At 35.6% G+C, this 18,853-nt stretch overlaps 1 protein-coding gene across 1 annotated transcript in view; it reads left to right on the top strand.

Moving 5' to 3' along the window:
* The first annotated feature begins 12,000 nt into the window (after positions 1–12,000).
* Positions 12,001–18,853, top strand: part of LOC115929278 (roquin-1-like) — a 35,274-nt gene continuing 28,421 nt past the window's right edge. The window contains exon 1 of the mRNA XM_030997977.1: positions 12,001–12,084. The gene's annotated coding sequence lies outside the window, so the exon portion shown is untranslated. The remainder of the gene's footprint in view (positions 12,085–18,853) is intronic.

The following is an 18,853-nucleotide window of genomic DNA, read 5'->3' as shown; positions in this document are numbered from 1 at the left end:
TTTTGTTTGTTTTTAATGCAAGTATACACGCATCCGAACATGTACAAGTTCTCAACATGTTATATGAAGGAACACATACATGCTTTCTGTTAGACATATAAAACATGTGCATGGCATCTCATTCTAATCAATGTTCCCAGATGCCAACTTATTTGTGCTGCCCTCTAGTGGTGAATCTAGGGAAGGTTGTGTGCTTTTATAATGTTCATCATATACATGGTGTACATGTATATTCAATTGACATCCACAATTATATAGATTGTATGTATGAGTCATTAGGCCTTTACTTCATGTGGTGGCCCACAAGGGTGTTCTACATGTAACAGCGACAGGTTTTACCGGTAATTCTGATCGTCCAGTTTTGAAAATCATGAACAGGTTGTTAAGTATCGAAATAGTACAGTATATGAAAAAACACAAGACTTAAAACAAAGGAGTGGCATGACTTGTCTAGTTGAGGTCCAATCTACAAGTGTTTATTCCCAGACCATCAAAGTACTCTATCTGTTTAATGCATACAAGTTACCCATACATGATGATGATGAGTCATAGTGCTGGAATGTCCACTACAGTTTTACCATGTAGTAGGTCCACGGTTTAACCATGAGTCGTAGTGCTGAAATGCAGTAAGAGGGTCGAAGGAATTACTAGATTCAACCCGATAGTGTATTACAGTACATGTTCAATATATACAGACTAGCATTCCAGTACACTACACACGTTAATATTTATTCTCAACCAAAATTATCTATGAAATATAAGTCTCGTAAGGTGTTTGAAAAATGCTTCAAATTATGGCTCAGATATCACCAGAGTACATCTCTATACATTGAAACCCTAGAGCCCAGTCACAAGGAGCTTTGCATGTATCCGTTCATACTTCTTCCTCGTTCCAGTTTCACATGTTTGAAATGTTTATGGACCACTGTGATCAAGAGCTAAGAAACTTGACATATCAAGTATGTTTTTTAATATAATAACTATTCATTTTAATGTGTGATATTCTGTTCCTGCACGTTTATTTCTCTATTTGTGGCTTAGGCCTTGGCGTTCATACAAAAAGTGTTGAACGTTTTTAATGTAACTCTGGTCAAGGACATAGGTACGTAAAAGTTCTATTTAAGAACACTTTTTTGTATTGTAAACATAAAAATGAAAAATGTATTAATGTCAGAAATGTCATAAACATAAATGTATTTATAAATGTAACTAGTTAATACAATTGCAGTTTATAAACTTATATTTCAAGATTGTAGACATCACATGCATGTCATTTTCGGTATATCCATACATGCCAACTGTTCAGATTAAAGAGGAACATTCCTCTTTTTGGGAGAAGATAATTATAATTTTAATGCAGGTGTTCCTCTTCCTGTACAAATTTGTCTGTAGTATTGAATAGGAGAGTTAGGATTGTTCCTCTTTTTTTTGAAAATAGCATAATTTGTACAGATTTCTGATTTTCAAATGTTGGCATGTATGTATATCATCAAAGGGAACCAAAACCTTCATACTTAAGTTACTTAGGATAAAAGTGACAAGATTTTTTTTTTCTTTTTTTTTTCTTTAATGAATACTGTACAAGAAGAAGTGAAAGTTTCAGGTACAGTGATGGTCTGGGTTCTTTTGAGAGCTACATTCTAAGATGATTAATGTTTTAATTTGATAATTAATGGGAAATGAAATATATTTACCAACAACTGATTATAACAGCTAAACAACTATTTGAAAAAATCAACCAAATGCAATTTCAATAGCCTTGTAAAGTATGTCAACTATTAAAATGTGTGAATATGACAAGTGACGTATTAAATAATCCTTACATTATTTCTTTTGGACATACAATAGTGTATTAACATTGCCCTTGTTTATGGATAATTGTTACTTACAACCTGAGCCTAATTGGAATTAAATTTAATTGAATTATTTATAATATCTATTGCAAAATTGTGTTGTTCACTGGAATTCAGAGCCGTTACTCATTAGGTATTTGAATTCTGTGCAAAAGCTTTATTATCTACCAATTGAATAAAGCCAATAACTAAAACTGTGCATACATGTGTATATTAATACATCTATATATCTATATATCTATTCAATGAGCCATTTCCATTTCTTCGATTTAAAAGGCATTACATTTCTAAAGTAAACCCAAATTCGTAACAAATTTACTGTACCGTTATAGCTACAAGTGTCATGCAATAGGCGTTAAATAAATACATGTATATTGTGATTGTCATATCTGTAAAGCCATACATACTGAACATGTATAGCCTACAGGAAGGCGAGTGATTGTGCTATTCTCTATGATATATGACAGCTTATGTATGTTATAGCCATCAAAATGTTGTTACTAACTGATCCAAGAGAACCTATTATAATCGTTTCTCCTGCCATTGATACAAATATTTATACCTGTAGGGACACTTTATTTTATGAAACCATATTAGAATAATTATATCGAGGGGTCAGTGTCACAAAGACGTAACTCCACTTTGGCCATTTCGAGAAAAAGTGGTTTAATATGTCACTGAGCACTTGGGCTTCACTAGCCATTGACTTCAATAGGGTGTTGGTAGAGTTAAGTCTTTGTGTTTCCTGTAAAGCCCACATTTTTCTGAACATTTTGATATCAAATACTAATTTTGGCAAAATATGTAGTTAGGTCTTTGTGTCACTGAACCCTTGATATGCATACCTTGAATGTGTACTCATGACTAGTCATGTACAGATAAATAGATAATGCCAAGTATTTTGCGTGTACTGTGTGAGTGTAATTATGAGTGTATACATGTATGTATGAATGGACGATTGTACAAAATACCTCACAATGAGGTATGTTCAATACGTGTGATATCTGTTGCTTGTAACTGCCAAATGAAAGCATTCGTAACAGAGATGTAAACTACCGCTCCAAATAAATGCAATGCATTAATTTGAGTTATATACATGTATAATATTTCATTGTCCATATTTATTTTGTGGTTGTTGTAAAATGATGGATTTTTGTCAGAACAAAATGGAAGAAAGGAATATGGGAGATGTTTTCTATAATGAATATTAAGAGTCGTGCGCACAAGTGAAAAAATGAAGAGGAAGTTTGAAAGCAAATTATGGAATTTTGTAATGCATACTTGGGTCACATTACACGTAAAGAAGGCCTAGGGAATCTTGCTTTGACAGGGAAAATTGTGGGAAGAAGGAGTAGGGGAAGAAGGAGGATACTTTGGATGGACAGTCTGCAGAAATTGTTGGAAGAGAGGGGAGTGAAAGAACTGGGAGTGGCACTAATACAGAAGTCTAAGAACCGAGGGTTGTGGAACAGCATGATCGCCAAAGTCAATCGAGAGAGATACTTCGACCGTGATTTTCTATCAGGTTTTCAGCGATTGTTAATCATCAGAAGTCCTAAAATAAACTATGATCGACTATTGACTCTCTTGGACCATAAACTAACCCATAAATATGTGCATACGGTTCCGGGATCATGCCATGGTATTTTGAGGAGGAAAGATTAGTTGAACAAAACCATAGAGGTACAAGTCTAAAATATACAAATACAAATTACCGTTATTGTGTCGGGCTTATAGGCCGCTTACCCGGATTTCCTTACATCTTTCTATGCTCATTACTCAGCCACTATACATTTTCTACCAAAATCGTTTGGCACATGACATTTATGTGTAAATCTTTTTATTTTATTTTTTTTTAATTTATGTGTTTATTAAGAAATCAAATCTTAACATATACAAACTTTCCAAAAAAATACAAATGCTGTGTTACAAAAGAAATTAATGACAAATTAAGATAAATCTTGAACATTCATTGTAAGTTTCGTTGGATTCTGTGAGAATTTATTTTCTATATTATTTCCCAGTCCGACACAACGTCACAGTAACATTACCGATTTAGCCAATTTCAAGTACTTCCCATGCGTACATAGTGATTACGTATTTTCAGAAATTCAGAACTTTCTTAATTTTTGTCAGATTTCGGTCAAACTTTTACTAGTCTGATTTTCTGCTTTATTTTAGAGTAGTTTGCTTCTAAGGTTATATGCTCCTTTAATTGATGTAACTACGTACCTCTTCCGGGTTTATGTTTATTCGTGAATCCGGTAAGATTAGTTCAAGTATATAGTTTTCCGTTTCACAGGATTCTGAAATATATACCAGTTGTTGTTGTTTGGTATTATCGGCGTTTCATTCTTTTTTAGAATATTTACGCCTTTCACTTTATTTCTTTCTTTTTTTCTTCTATATTTTGGTACTATTTGTAAATTCATACTCATCTCTTTTTTTTTTTTTGGGGATAATATAATCTCAGATCTACTGGTCCATGAAAACCCCTCACCGCAATTGGCACCTTCCTGCCAGACCGGCGCGGTACATTGCGCAATCTTCTCGGCCATCATTGGCCTAGGCAACTCTGGTGCCGGTGAGAGGATTCTCACCGATTCTCACCAGTCAATGTACCATTCAAGGTATTATGCACGATTTACGTCATTGCATAGTGTACTTCATGTGTCACCTATATAAGTGAAAATCACAACCAACAAAACAAAATTTCTTTCTCTTATTTTGTTTTTGTTCATACATTTTTTTAAAGCCATAGGCATACAAGAAAGCTCAATGACGGCAGTTATAGGGTCAAAGTCACAAAAAATAATTGGTACATGTTTATGATCGTGTTAATTTTGAGTGAATTCCAAACATCCACTGAGACTGGGGGGGGGGTAACTAAACAGCTATTAACAGTTAGGAAGTACTTGTGTGATGGCTCGAAATGATGATGATGATTCGAGAAATCAGGCGAATTACTTTTACAGCGCTTAGTAACAAAACAAAACAAAAACAAAACTGCACCAGCTATCACCGCGATTCCCATCAAAAAAAAATTTAAACAAAAAATCAACTTGAAGACAATTCCGGTAGCCAGAATTGTTCTTTGATCGCATTTTAAAAATTGCGAGCGTGGCAATGGCACATTAAAAAATGGGATAGACAATAGGGTTTTGAATTTGCTGTTAATTGTCCTGAGTTGATTTCTTGGAAGTTTTGCTATAAAAAACGAATGTCTTCAAGTGGCCTTTTCCTGCAAATCTAAACACAAAGAAAAATGTTTATGTTTGCGCATCAACTGCCTTGGCGCTCACCCAAGGGAAAGGCTGATTGTAATCTCTGTGAACAAGGAAGGAAAATAAATGACTTGTCTGTAATTTTGACCTCTCTGAAAAGTACATCGCAATGCCTTTTAAGAGGTATTCAAGTATCGCGTGATTCCATTTGATTTCCATTTTGTTGATTTTTTTTCTTCAAGCATTCAAAGATGTTTCTGTATATAAAGAAAAAAACAATTTAGTAGAGTATAGGATACAAGTACTATGTTCCTAGAAAAAAGAAAAGTTTCTTCAAAGGGTAAGGAGACCGTTATCTTAGGCTTTGGACATTCTTTGTCCTAAGTACAGTTCATGGGCGGTATATAATAAAAAAAGACTACAAGAAACAAGCAATTATTTTATTCCATAATTTAATTTATTCATCACCAATGGTTGTATCCAGGCGCGTACACAGGGGGGGGGGGGGGGTTAAACTCCCCCCTTTGGTAATTTTTTGTGTGTAAACCCCCCCCCCCCCCCCTAAATTTCTCTAAAACGCCCCCCCCCCCCCTTTTGGATTTTTTTTGTTTGTTTTTTGTTTTTTATAAAAAAATAAAATAAAAAAATTAAAAAAAATATTCCCATGGTTGACCTAAAAAAGCTGACCTTACCCCCCCCCCTCCCCCAACCCCCCCCCCCCCCCCCCGCTTATTCAGCGGTCGGCTGAGTCGTTGCGATTTTTTTGGGACCAAAAAAAAAAAAGTTACCTCTTACCCCCCCCCCCCCCCCCCCCCTGGTCATCGGCAAGGTGTCCTCTGTAACCTCGAGTCGGTTGGACAGGGTCGAGCTTTCTTTTGAGGAGTAAATGAAGACTCGGACTTGGATTGGCACTCTTTAGAGTCGAACCATCCAAGCATGGCAACGATTTTGATTTAAAGGGTGTTTCCAATTTGACCTTCTTGTCTTTTACTTCATTTTTCCATGTCAGCTTCTCAGTTACAATCAAATCACCTGACGCTGCTATCAAACGTTCAGGTCCTGTGAGCTGGATGCAAGGTGATGGAATAACCCATTTCTTGGTGCCACTTACATCATGGCCGAGGGTATGACCACACAGGCGACGATGTTGTCCTTGTCGTTGACGTCTGTTGTATCGTCGGAATGGCGTCGCCAAGATTTTGACGAAAAGAAAGGCGAGTACGCCAGAGGTGACTGCCACTATGACGTTTGCAGTGGTAATGATAATGTTCAATACGTTCATTACCACTGCAGTAGCGAACTCTGAGTATGCCAGGTTGATATATAGGGTGATGCCGAAACTCATAATTCCTGCCAGACATAGCGACAGCCAAATAAGACCTCCGCGTTCGACTACATCTTGTGCGGAGTTTTTGATGGGTCGAAGGGTAAGGGGATACACCACTTTAGCATCTCCTGAAGGTGTGATAGATATAGTGCTAGATTTGGTGACCATCTGGTAATCAAGATTCTGGGTCTTGATTGACAAAGGTATCAGGTATCCAAATATTTTCACTGAGATCATGAAAGACCATTACACAATCATGTTCGTTTATGCTGTACATACATTGTTGTAGATTATATGAATGCTTATGTGAAAATATATTTCTGTTTAATTACGAGACTTGCCGATTTACTGAGCATGACTGTAAAGAATTGTTACCGACTTCATTTCGGGCTATTTCCAACATAAATCAAATAGTAGAATCACAAAATACGATCGTCTTTCTACTCTGAACTTTTTTCTTACATCGATAGAATTGTGAGATAATCGTGCATTTTACATCACATGGTTAAAGGTAAACCAATCTTCCTGATAACTCGATAAACTGTTCTAATAACCTCAGTAGGGATGCGGCGCTCTCACTCTATTTTGAATATTGATCAGGTGTACGATGGTATGTATCAAGACACGTGATCCGTATCTCAACCAATGAGAGCCGACTTTGTCTGGTGGGGAGGGGTAGGTCAAGGTCAGTTGTTCCGGATCGGGGGTTGAACTCAACCCTGTAAATATCAGCCGGAGAGGGGGGAGTTCAGAATAGGGACAACAACTTTATCTAATAATGTATTCCGATTTCAAATAAGTTTTTTTATTTTTTATTTCAAAAATGCTATCATAAAAATGTAATGTATTAATTTGTTTTTTAGTTATTTGTTATTATCTATCTACTTACTAAGCTATCAATTCATTCATTTATTTATAAGTGTCATTATTATTATTATTATTATTATTACTATCTTTATCATTGTTATTATCATAATCGTTGTGATTACCGTTATTACTACTTGTATCATTATTATTATCATAATCGTTGTGATTATTATTATAATTAGTATTCTCGATCATTAATATTATTGTTATTACAATTATGACCATCATCATCATTATATTTTCATCATTATCATTTACAAATTATCATAGATATGACAATAGTGATTTCCTATGGAAGGTTGCATTGAGTATAGCTGCAAAAAATTATCTGAAATAATGTATGAAGGGATACTTTGGAGATGTTCTTAAAAGAATGCCCCCTTCTTACCAGTTACAAGATCTGCCGTTTGTATCAGTAACCCTGATGATGATGACTTGGTTCCTGAGCCGACGTCTGTTACGTAAGATAGCTGGTAAACTCATCTTAAGAAACATCGTACAAACCCCAGGAACTGAAGAAGCCTTCTGTTATAAATAAACAAATAACAAATACTTGAACGTTCATGTTAGGATACAGAATGTATATCAAACCAAGTATATACCTCAAAACTGACGCAACATTGGTGACAGTGTTTTGAGCAAATCACCGTCATAGTGTGTTTTCTTCTACAGTAGGGTACATTATGTCATTGAATAATAAGATAAAGAATGAAATGAAGATATAATATTTTTCGGGGTTTATATTTGGAAAATAATTATGCTGAACTACCTGACAACAATTGCAAAATGTAAATGTGAATAATCTTTGCTTGGAAAAATAAAATATTATGTCAAAATTACTCCAGTTCCCGTGATAACCTTTGAAAATGCAAGTTCGATTTTTTTACATGCACATGTTTTACAAAGATGTGAGAACATTTCAAAAACAAAAAACAATAGGGAGATCGTATGCAGTAAAAAGTGCTCGAATGGGAATGTATTAAAATGCAGGATATATTACCTTCGATGTCATCGATGTCAAAGCTGTGAAAACGATTGCGAGTACGAGGAGGACGACGAGTGGTGCATCAACGAAGATAAGTACTTGTTCAATGCTCACTCGACCTTCACACTCCATGACGTCAGCTACACTGGTCGTAGTCATCTTGACTTCCTTTCAGGAAAAATGACGTTTAAATCAGGTTCAATTTGATGTCTTGAATTATTATGTTGGAAAAACTATAGGAATATGCCATTGGGGTCTGATTTTTCGTACCCCGCCCTTTCTCTCTCTCTCTCTCTCTCTCTCTGTCTCTTTGATTATTGTATAATCATCAAAGCAGTCAAACAAATATATCATGAACTACTTCAAAAAGTAGTGTTGTTGTACTTAGAGATGTCATAATTAGGTGTTTTATTTGAATGTCAATTTATCATCACTACAAGAATCATCATCACTATTATTATCATATCTTAATCAGAATGAATAGTAATTATTATCTTTACCATGTAATGCCCGGATCCTATCATTAATCTCATAAAATGCATAGTTAATGATCCCTTTACATTTCTACATCCCATTCTAATACCTGCACTTGTATATATTATGAATGAATGAATAAATAACATCATACCTGTGTTTACTGACGGTAGAGTTCTTGATTAAAGTTTCAACAGTTTCGACATGTACTGTAAATTAAAACTCTGATCACTTTGAGAATCTTTACCGTTTCTAAAACAAAACCATAATTTGAACCTCGAGTGCGCATGTGTATTGCGCCTTTTGCATTGTGATGTCATATGTTGATTATGACGCGAAAATGTATGCGCGTAATGATTATGATGTGTGCACGAAGCTACTGATTCTTTTCTTGTTCTATCATAACTCATATCATAACTTTTTTTTTAAATATTTCATTACACTAAAGAACATTGAAGAAATTGGTATGATATGAATTTTGAGGGGGAAAGTCCTTCAAATGGTTTTGACGTTCGAAAATAACATGTGCTTTGAAAATGTTGATAATTCTGTGAATATCAGCCGAGCTTTTCACCTATATTTTAGGTCCCTCTGGTATTTACCAGTTTGACATTTTAAATTCTCACATAGTTTTAACTTTGCCTTTTTGACCTCTGATATTTTTATTTGAATTTATATGTATGTTTTTAATGTACAGACAGGGTCCCTTGGAAGATCGATACACTGTATAAAGAAGACTTAAATACACGAATAGATAAATAAATTTAAAAAAAAAAAACAAGTAATGAAATGAACGAATATTAAGAAAATCAATAAACAAGCTTTCTCTCTCTCTCTCTCTCTCTCTCTCTATTCTGCAACATAATGTACCACGTGTTCATTGTGCGTTGCGTGATATACTGTGCTTTCAATATTCATGCAATCATGTTCTAATATTCACAAAAATCTCACGACCATTAATTATGGTCGTGAAATTTTTGTGAAAAATAGATATCAATTCAATGCAATTCAACATTTATTTCCACTCAAACTGTAAAACAAACAAAAAGTATTATACAGAAATAGTGTAGGCCTATATAATATAGATTCGTATTTTCAAGTATATCGGCTTTCATGGTAGACCTAGTACGGTAACCAAAATGCTCTTCAATGCAGTCAAAATTAAGGCCTATACTAGTTTGACCAGGAGGGATTAAATCTTCCATGCGTGGTCACTGTGGCAGGTGGTTATCTCATCAAATCAGCTCTCAATAATTAACATAAGAATAGGGGGATCATGGGGGATCAACGGGTACCGCTTAGGCATTGTTGCCTGTAGAGGGCGCAAGTAGCCACAAGTAGTGCAGTTCCGCTTAAGTGATGTCATATTCCCTTTTTGTTATCAATACACTAGGCAATGCTTAACAAAAGAACTAAATACCCTCCGATGGTTTTGTGTACGTGCTACTTTCAAAGGATACATTCTTGTAACAATGCTTTTGAGAGCGTAAAATTCCTTAGACTTGACCGCAAAGAAAAACTGAACTAATTTCTAAGAAATGGAAAAGGAAGGCAATCACACACAAAAATCAGCAGTTTATCGGTAAATTTGAGTTAACGATATGTCCATCCTTCTGTTCAAACGTTTCCGGATTATGGTTTCACATTGTGACATCAAATTTACTTGTGATTTGATATCTTATTTTGAGGTATGATTAAGATGAAACACGAGATTACAATATTATAATGAATAAAAGGGCGAAGGAATAATGGGGATCTTAACTTTGCAATGAGTTCATTTTAAAGATGAACTTGAGTTCTGGTAAGTATAGAAAATAATTTTTCACAGAATTCAACGAAACTTTAAGATTACAAATAAATGACATGTGCCAAACAATTTTTGTAAAAAATGTATAGTGGCTGAGTAAGGAGCATAGGAAGATAAGGAAATCCGGGTATATAAAGTAGGCCCGACACCAGGTCACTATGTGCAAATGGGAGTTGTGGTTTTTATCGAAGATGATGCCCAGTAAGTTTTTGTGCGTTTTCCCCCCACTGGCTCAAACAACCAATCTACTGCAGAATAAACAATCCAGAATAATCTTAGCATTTTTCTCTCAGAATACGATTCCCATAACTCAAGATTAGCTTTAATATGATAGCAAAAATATAAGAGAAACATAATGGGGAAAGTTTGATGTAAATCATACCAATAATGAGAAAGTTATGAATGTTTGGTATGATATAGCCTAAATGAGCTCATATATTTATATACGATCTCAAATTGGCAATATCGTCAGTGGATTGTGACGTTGTCACTGACGACTCTCCCGTTTATCGTGTCCTAAATTTCCTACTCCCTTCGGATACTACTTAAAATGTGTTATTATGATTATGGACGTAATATAATTTATAGGTACTATAAGAAGGAAACACCCTCCTGAGTCATACATTTTGAAATATTTACATTTTAGTCATGTTGTGTGTTGAAACAAATGGGAAAGTTGTCCGGCACTACGTCACAGTGACATTATTGAGTCAGCCAATTGGGAGTGCCCATGCGTATAGTGATTACATTTTTTTGGTTTAAGTTTCTTGTTGTTGTCCGATTTTATTCAAACTTTCACCAGTCCGATTTCTTATTTTTCTGCTTTCTTTGTGATCGAGTAGATGTCTGTTTTGGTTGGATTGTCCTTTTAAGGGATGGGAGGGAGAATTGTGATTGACTAAGCCTCATTTTTCTCAAAGCCACCCTTGCAGTGTCCGCACTGTGAGACTAGCCCGACGGCGTACTGCATATAGTTCTGTACTTTAGCTGACAACAGAGACTACCAGAGCTAGGCTCCGCTCAAAGTTTTAGGTAAATTGTCAAGACTTAGTTAGAGTCTGTGTCGGCAGCTTACTGTGCATGAGTTCTCGAAAAAAAACAGGAGTTGGCATTGGTTTGCATAATGGAAGCGTTGCGAGTATAAACGGAGGGGAATCCCCTCATAATCTGGAATACACAATGACCTTTGATCAGCCTTAGTGTTCACAAGCAAAACAAATATTTTTCTCATCAATATTTGCCTTCTGTTATCTCCAGATTTGATTATAATCATTAGTAGTCAGATAAAAAAGAGTTGTGTGTGCATAAAGCTTTTTGATGTTTGATTTATAGAATATTAATATACCAAAAACAAAACATAAGCACGCAAAATGAAAGGCAAAGTGCGTAAGACTGAAATAAAGACTATTTTAATTACACTGCTAAATACCATTCGTACTTGTGACTTTGAACTTTGGTATTCATTTGTCAAGTATTCGCTTTCTGGTAACAAGGACAACTCTATACCTGTGTACGTGTTCACATCGTTGTAAAGGAAGAAACAATCAGTGAGTATTATGTAGATTTCATTTTGTATTATTGTGTCAGTCATACATTTTTGTTAGCTTGTTATTGGTTATTATTAGAGCGATACAATTGGAGAAAGCATTATTACACTGGTTTGATTTGATATTTTGAGGTGGCTTAAAAGTTTAGGGTACCCTCAAGTTGACCGTATACTGCAGTTGCCAAGAGCATTTCGATCTACGTTATTGTTTCATTATAAATATGATGCTGTGTTTGTGTGAGCGAGCACATATTATCAACTATAGACATAATATTGCACGTTGAAGTTTCTAACACAATGATTTACAATGTTAGATAAAGCATAATGCTGGTGGTGTTTTTTTTTTTACCTGACTGCTAAGAAAGCATAAATACTTGTTAGTAAGCAACCAGTAAGTAACCAACTAATGTATATTCATAAGTCTTGATTTTATTTAGTGACAATTATTTTCACTAAAGGGACCTGATCTGTTAATTATTTTGAGACTTCAGGAGAAAATTAGATAGGGGGAGACTAGAGAGGGAGAGCGTGTGCATGTGTGTGTGTGTGTGTGTGTACTTGAGAGAGAGAGAAAAAGAAAGAGAGAGAGAGAGAGAGAGAGAGACTAATTTAAAAAAGAAAACGCTGAATGAGAGAGAGAGAGGGGGAGGGGCAATCATTAACTCCAAATTCAGAGAAATAGGTATTACTAATAACATTGGAATATATACTATAGTAATTATAATTACCTCATAGTGTAGTGGAGCATTCTATAACAAGGGACAAAAAAGAAATAACGTAATATAGCCACAGACTTGCAAAAAAAAAAAAAAACACACGAAAAACTGAATCACCCTTTTCCTAGCATATTGCACAAGGACAATAAAACAGTAAAGCTTTCCAAAGCAAATTGGTATTTTTATCTCATTATTATTATTTCTTTTTTTGTATAACAAGACCATGATATTGCACACCGGCCTCGTGAGGTATTTATTACAGGGTGCGACACTCATCATCATCATATGATATTTGCACGTATTCATTTGTTTGTTTATTCACAATATTATGCACGATGATTCAAGGGCAAAGCGGTGACAGTCTGTGACTGTACAATCTCGATGATACACATGTACATCATACTCTCATTTGCTGTTAATTAATCTTAATTCTTCCTTTGTTTTTTTGTAGTTTCGTTGACGTAAACGAAAACGTAATGTTCTTTGTAAATCATAATAATGCTTCGTCTCGTATTTCATTGTGATGCATTAATTGTTTTTATTTCCGGTTTCCCTGGGGATCGGGAACTCCCTAGAAAAAAATAATGTCGATGGACTAGACTTTCATAACACCCGGAAGTCCAAAGGATGTGCGTATGCAGGATAAGTGGCATGACGCGTGTATATTATTTTACACAATGTTGTTTTGAAAGAACAGAGCGGTTTATGATACAATAATGACCTATAAATTATGCTTCGGCCACTATTAGTGTTGATCCATGTACTTATATTACTCTCTGAGCGATTAATCCTAGACTTGTCGTACCTAAAGACCTAGTTATCCCTAGACCCAACCTGAAATTAATTTCAACCCTATATTATAATTATCTAAGAAATTATACTCTTCGGGACAATTTTTCAGCCGGTTTTATAATGATGCCTTAAAGGGACTATGTCCCATTTGCAGGCCAAAAAAATAAAAAATTTAAATTCCAACTGCATTTGAAAGATAATACTAATTTAGAGCTTCCCTAAAAAAGGTGGGGCTTGAAAATATCTTCAAGTGGGAAAATAACGACTATTAGTTGTCAAATCGACTTTATGTTTTATGCTGCGCAAAGATTCAATCAGTTTAATCTTGGCCATCACAAGAAGTTGGTCATTGATGTAGACAAATGCTCATGTACCCTTTACAACTCTTTTCATGTATGTTATTACCAAAGAAGAAAAAAGCCAGTCAGTCACTCAATAGTGTCTGAAAGTGAACTCTATAGCAAATAAACGGGTTTCCTTGCATAATTTTAATATGAGGACACTGCTAACGTTTAAATTTCACAGATAGGACATACATGACATATTCATAATTCCTGCAAAGTTCTACAGCATTTGGGGTTGGCTGCAAAAGGGACATATAGTACCTTTAATTAATTACTATTCTATGACGCTGCAATCTTTAGTCTATATATCGTAAACACCGTTCAGACTATAGAAACACTGATGTATTAAAATATTAGGACTCTTGAACATTCAATTCAAATGAACTAATACTCCAATATTTAACTGGCTCTCTTTCCAGTTTTTACAGTAATTTGTCCGGGTTTTGTTTTTTCCGGGTTTTCGCCTCCTTCTGCTTTTGAATGTATTCACTGTTTTGTTCTGCTACTAATTGTTTACCATAAGTTCGGGGCTATAGTCAATGACAAGGAAATACAAATGTGAATTGCATTTTGATATAAAACCGGAGCGATCATTGTCTGATTACCAAGTATAGATCCGAGAAAACTAAACGTTTTGCCCCCCCCCCCCTTCACGGTTCATACCCACCATTATAAGCTTTTTTGGTAAAGGCATCACGTCCTCCCCCCCCCCCCCCCCACCCTCTCACCATTGGGACTTTGGATGGTTCGACAGACAGAATTCCCGCAAGTAAAAATAATAAACATGAGGGGTTTGGGTTGTTATTTTGTTTAACCTGGCTGAAATCAGACGGCAAAAGAAAGTATATACCCTTAATACAGATAACAAAAGGAAAAATAATGTTAATCGATTGGAGTGAAAGTGAGAGAGACGTTTCCTTTTCATTTGCATGAAAGTGTTTGTGTTCTTCTTCTGTATATGTGATGATGTATAATAAACCCGGGTTTTTCCACTCCCAGGGTGAACACCCAGGCTATACTAAACAAAGCCTTGATAATATAGTTTCTATTGATCGCTCCAAGAGAATGTCATGTTTGCGTGGTGAGTCGATGATCAATATATCACATCAATGAGTTATTACACTTGATAACATCAATGACTGATCACGTACTATATTGTCAGCAAGAATCAAACTTGTGTGGATTCCGAAGTTGAAAAGTCGAAAGAGCTACCACAACGATCATGCAGTGCACGATTTCCAATTTCAAGACAATTATTATGCAAAACACAGGGCAATAACATTTTCTCTATTATAATAGTGGAGGTGCCGTGATATAGTAAATCATTAATAAATTAATCCACATTTGCCACTCTCCACCCAGGTTTAAATTATTATTAATAATTGTAGAGCCATCAGGAAAATAGCATTGAGGCTTCCCTGGATAAACAAAATTGTTACTATTATTATTATCATTCATTATCATTATCATCATTAATATTATCATTATTATATTGTCAATATCATCACCATCAATATTATCATTATCAGTATTATTATCATTACTATTAATTATGTCATGTGCGTAGGTAGTATATGTCTAAGAGTATTTTTGTCTTTTGCTTATGGCTGTATATCCTTGACTTTACAGCTGATGCGATAAAGTAAAAAATAAAAAAAATTAAATTAAATCAAATTAAATCCCCTTGAGAAGCAGGCTTATTTTGTTTTCGCCACAGTAATAAAAACATGGTATTATTATTATATATCCAACAGGCATAAAATAAAATCAAGATTTATTTTCGGATCATCATCATAGAAGGGGGAAATTGTCATTATAAAAAACATATGCATGCAGATCGAAACAATTTAATGATCATTAAATGTTAATCTTTCCATCAACTATCGCTATCTAGAACGAAAATAAATGCCCGCTATTTCAATTTTTCTGGTCTTGTGTATAGAACCCCAAATAAAGATAAATAATACTACCAAGCTTTAATATTAAGGGACAACAAAACAAAAACAAATCAGATTTCCGATTGTTTCCACCGAACTGTAAGATAATGCGAACATTAAAGACAATGGTTTAACGAATTTACAAAATTCCCCGTTTTCCTCAGAGTCCTTTACCGAAATTTCCTTTAAATAAATTCGGAAGGCCGTCTGCCACGCAATGCGAAAATCACAACATTGCGTTAAAATTATGAACTTTAAAAAGTCCCTATAATGTTTCCCGACGTTAACTTTACGAGGCTATTGGGAAAATTGATATTTCATAAGAAACTAAGTTTGGATGGGCTCGTAAATTTACCATCTGACATAATATAGCAGCTTACGCCTAATTTGTATACACTGCTATGCAGTGGCGTACCTGGGGTACTCCGTCAGGGGGGGCAAGCGACCGAAACAAACAAAAAAGGCGATGCTAATTTTCACTTCTGGCGAGCGAGCGAGCGAGCAAAAAAAAATCTTTAAGTAACGTTTGGTATATAAACTGGTATTGTTGCAAGTTGGGGGTGGGAACATTCACTTGTTAGCAACGTTAATTTCATTTTTTTTTGCAAACTAGTGTAGCGAGCAAGAAAAAAAATCACTTCTTTTTTAATAATTGCCACTTAAACTTGGTTTAATTGTCCCATGCAGGGCGCGGGAACAATATTGTGTTTAGGGTGATTGTTGCAGGTAGGGGGCGGGCACACTCGTGTTTAAGGCAATGTCAATCCCATTTTGGCGGGCAGGCAACCCCCTACATTTCTCTTTTTAATGATATTGTAGCAGGTTAGTGGTGGGCACATAATTCCACGAGCTAGCGAGCGTAGCGAGCGAAAAAAAAAATCACTTTTCTTTTATAGGGAAAATATGGTACATAAAACTTGGGTTCATTGTTCCATGTCAGGGACGTGATTATTAAAAGCGGTGTTAATTCTATTTTGGCGAGCGAGCGTAGCGAGCGAGCAAAAAAAAATCACTTCTCTTTATAGGGAAAATATGGTATATAAACTTGGTGTAATTGTTCCATGTCAGGGACGTGATTATTAAAAGCGGTGTTATTTCTATTTTGGCGAGCGAGCGTAGCGAGCGAGCAAAATTTTTGTAATGATAATTGGTTCATAAATTTCAGATTTTTTTGTTGCAGGGCAGGGCTTACACAATCATGTCTAAGGTGATGTTAATTCCCTTTTGGCGAGCACGAGCACACCAAAACTTCTTTGAATAACGTTTCGTACATAATTATTAACTGGTTGTTGCAGGTTGGAGCGGGCACGTTAGCGGTGTCAATTCCATTTTGGCAAGCGAGCATAGCGAGCAAGCAAAAAAAATAAATTCTCTTTTAATAGAAATTAATAAATAAACTTGTTTTTATTGGTGCAGGTCAGGATGGACGCAATCGCGTTTAACGCGATTCAATTCCTTTTTGGCGAGAGGGCGAAAAAACTCTTCCATTTTTAATGATATTGTTGCAGGTCAAGGGTGGGCACAATTGTTTCCAAAGCAATGTCTATTCATTTTATTCGCGAGCGAGTGTAGCGAGCGAGAAAAATGAATTAGTCTCTTTTTAACATTTGGTACATATATTGTGTGTTATTGTTGCCATGGTTGCAGGTCGGGGCCCGTCGGGGCAGGCACAATTGTATTCTAGGCAATACTAATCCTTTTCTCTTTTCAGGGGGACGAGGAAGTGAAAACATTTAATACAAAATAGGCTAGCAAGCAGTTCGCGCCAGCGAAGAGTTTTAAATTTGTTATATCACTTATATTTTCCTATTTTCATTTGTTTTAATTTTTCAGGGCCGTATGCTAAATATTTTTCTGATGGGGGAAGGGGGAAAGATGCGTTAAAAGTTTTCGAAGAATCTCAAAAGCAAAAGGAGTGAAGGGAGTTCGAGCGACCGAACTGGTCATGAGGGTACTTTTGCATTTTCAAAAGTAGAATTGAAGGATTTGGTATAGGCCTACACTACATTTTCAGGAAAAAAACTGTACGATTTCAAAATATCTGGGGTCAACTGCCCCCCCCCCCCTGGTTCTTACGGCCATGTTCTTTATTTCTTTTCCCCATTTTTATTCCTTTCCTTTTCTTTTCCCTTTTTCTTCCTTTTCTCTTCTTCTTCCTTTTTTCTTTCCTTTTTTTCCTTTTTTCTCTTTCTTTCCTTTTTTCTTTCCTTTTCCTTTTTTCTTTTTCTCTCCTTTCCCTTTCTTTTCTTTTCTTTCCCCTTTTTCTTTTTTTCCCCTGGAGCCCGTCAGGGGGGGCACTCTGCCCCCCCTGCCCCCCCCATAGGTACGCCACTGCTGCTATGTAATTTGAACAATCTGTCATACTTGTATGTATCATTATTTGGACTGTTTTTACAATGAATTTTCTTTCATTTAACCGAAATAAATGAATTAATGAATGAATGAATGCTATAGAAGCAGAGATTGGTTATAAAATAAGGTTGCAAAATTCCACCAATTTTCCTACACCAGCAGCAGATTCTGTCCCTTTACTCTTAAAATCGAGAAGGAAAGAAAGCAATTTTGTCAGGAAATCGTTTGGCACGCGAGGTAATAACCACATCTAGATGAAAATATGAACGGAAGTTTCTCGAAACATTTCCGCACTCTGGGCTGTTTAGGGGAAACTTGACAGCATGAGCCTGCAACTTTTGATAACCATGAATCAGGGGTAAACTATATCGGATGGACACGGGGAGTTTTCCAGCAACATACAGGCATGATATTTTCGCTTGCGTGCCGGTTGATCAAAAAATCAATGAAGAAATAATAAGAGCGTCCTTGGACCGCAGGATGTAGATGAAATATGAAGTGAAAGTTTCTGGAAACATTTCCACTTTGGACTGCTTGGGGGAAACTTGACTTCGGTGGTAAGCGCTTTATAAGCACCGTTTTTATTATTGGTATTATTATTAACCTAACAAAATTAGTCTGAAGCCTTC

This window comes from Strongylocentrotus purpuratus, unplaced genomic scaffold (genome assembly GCF_000002235.5).
Source record: "Strongylocentrotus purpuratus isolate Spur 01 unplaced genomic scaffold, Spur_5.0 spur5_scaffold_4, whole genome shotgun sequence".
In the NCBI taxonomy this organism is placed as follows: domain Eukaryota; kingdom Metazoa; phylum Echinodermata; class Echinoidea; order Camarodonta; family Strongylocentrotidae; genus Strongylocentrotus; species Strongylocentrotus purpuratus.
The sequence above is the reverse complement of the archived record's forward strand: the minus strand, read 5'-3'. Positions and strand labels throughout refer to the sequence as shown.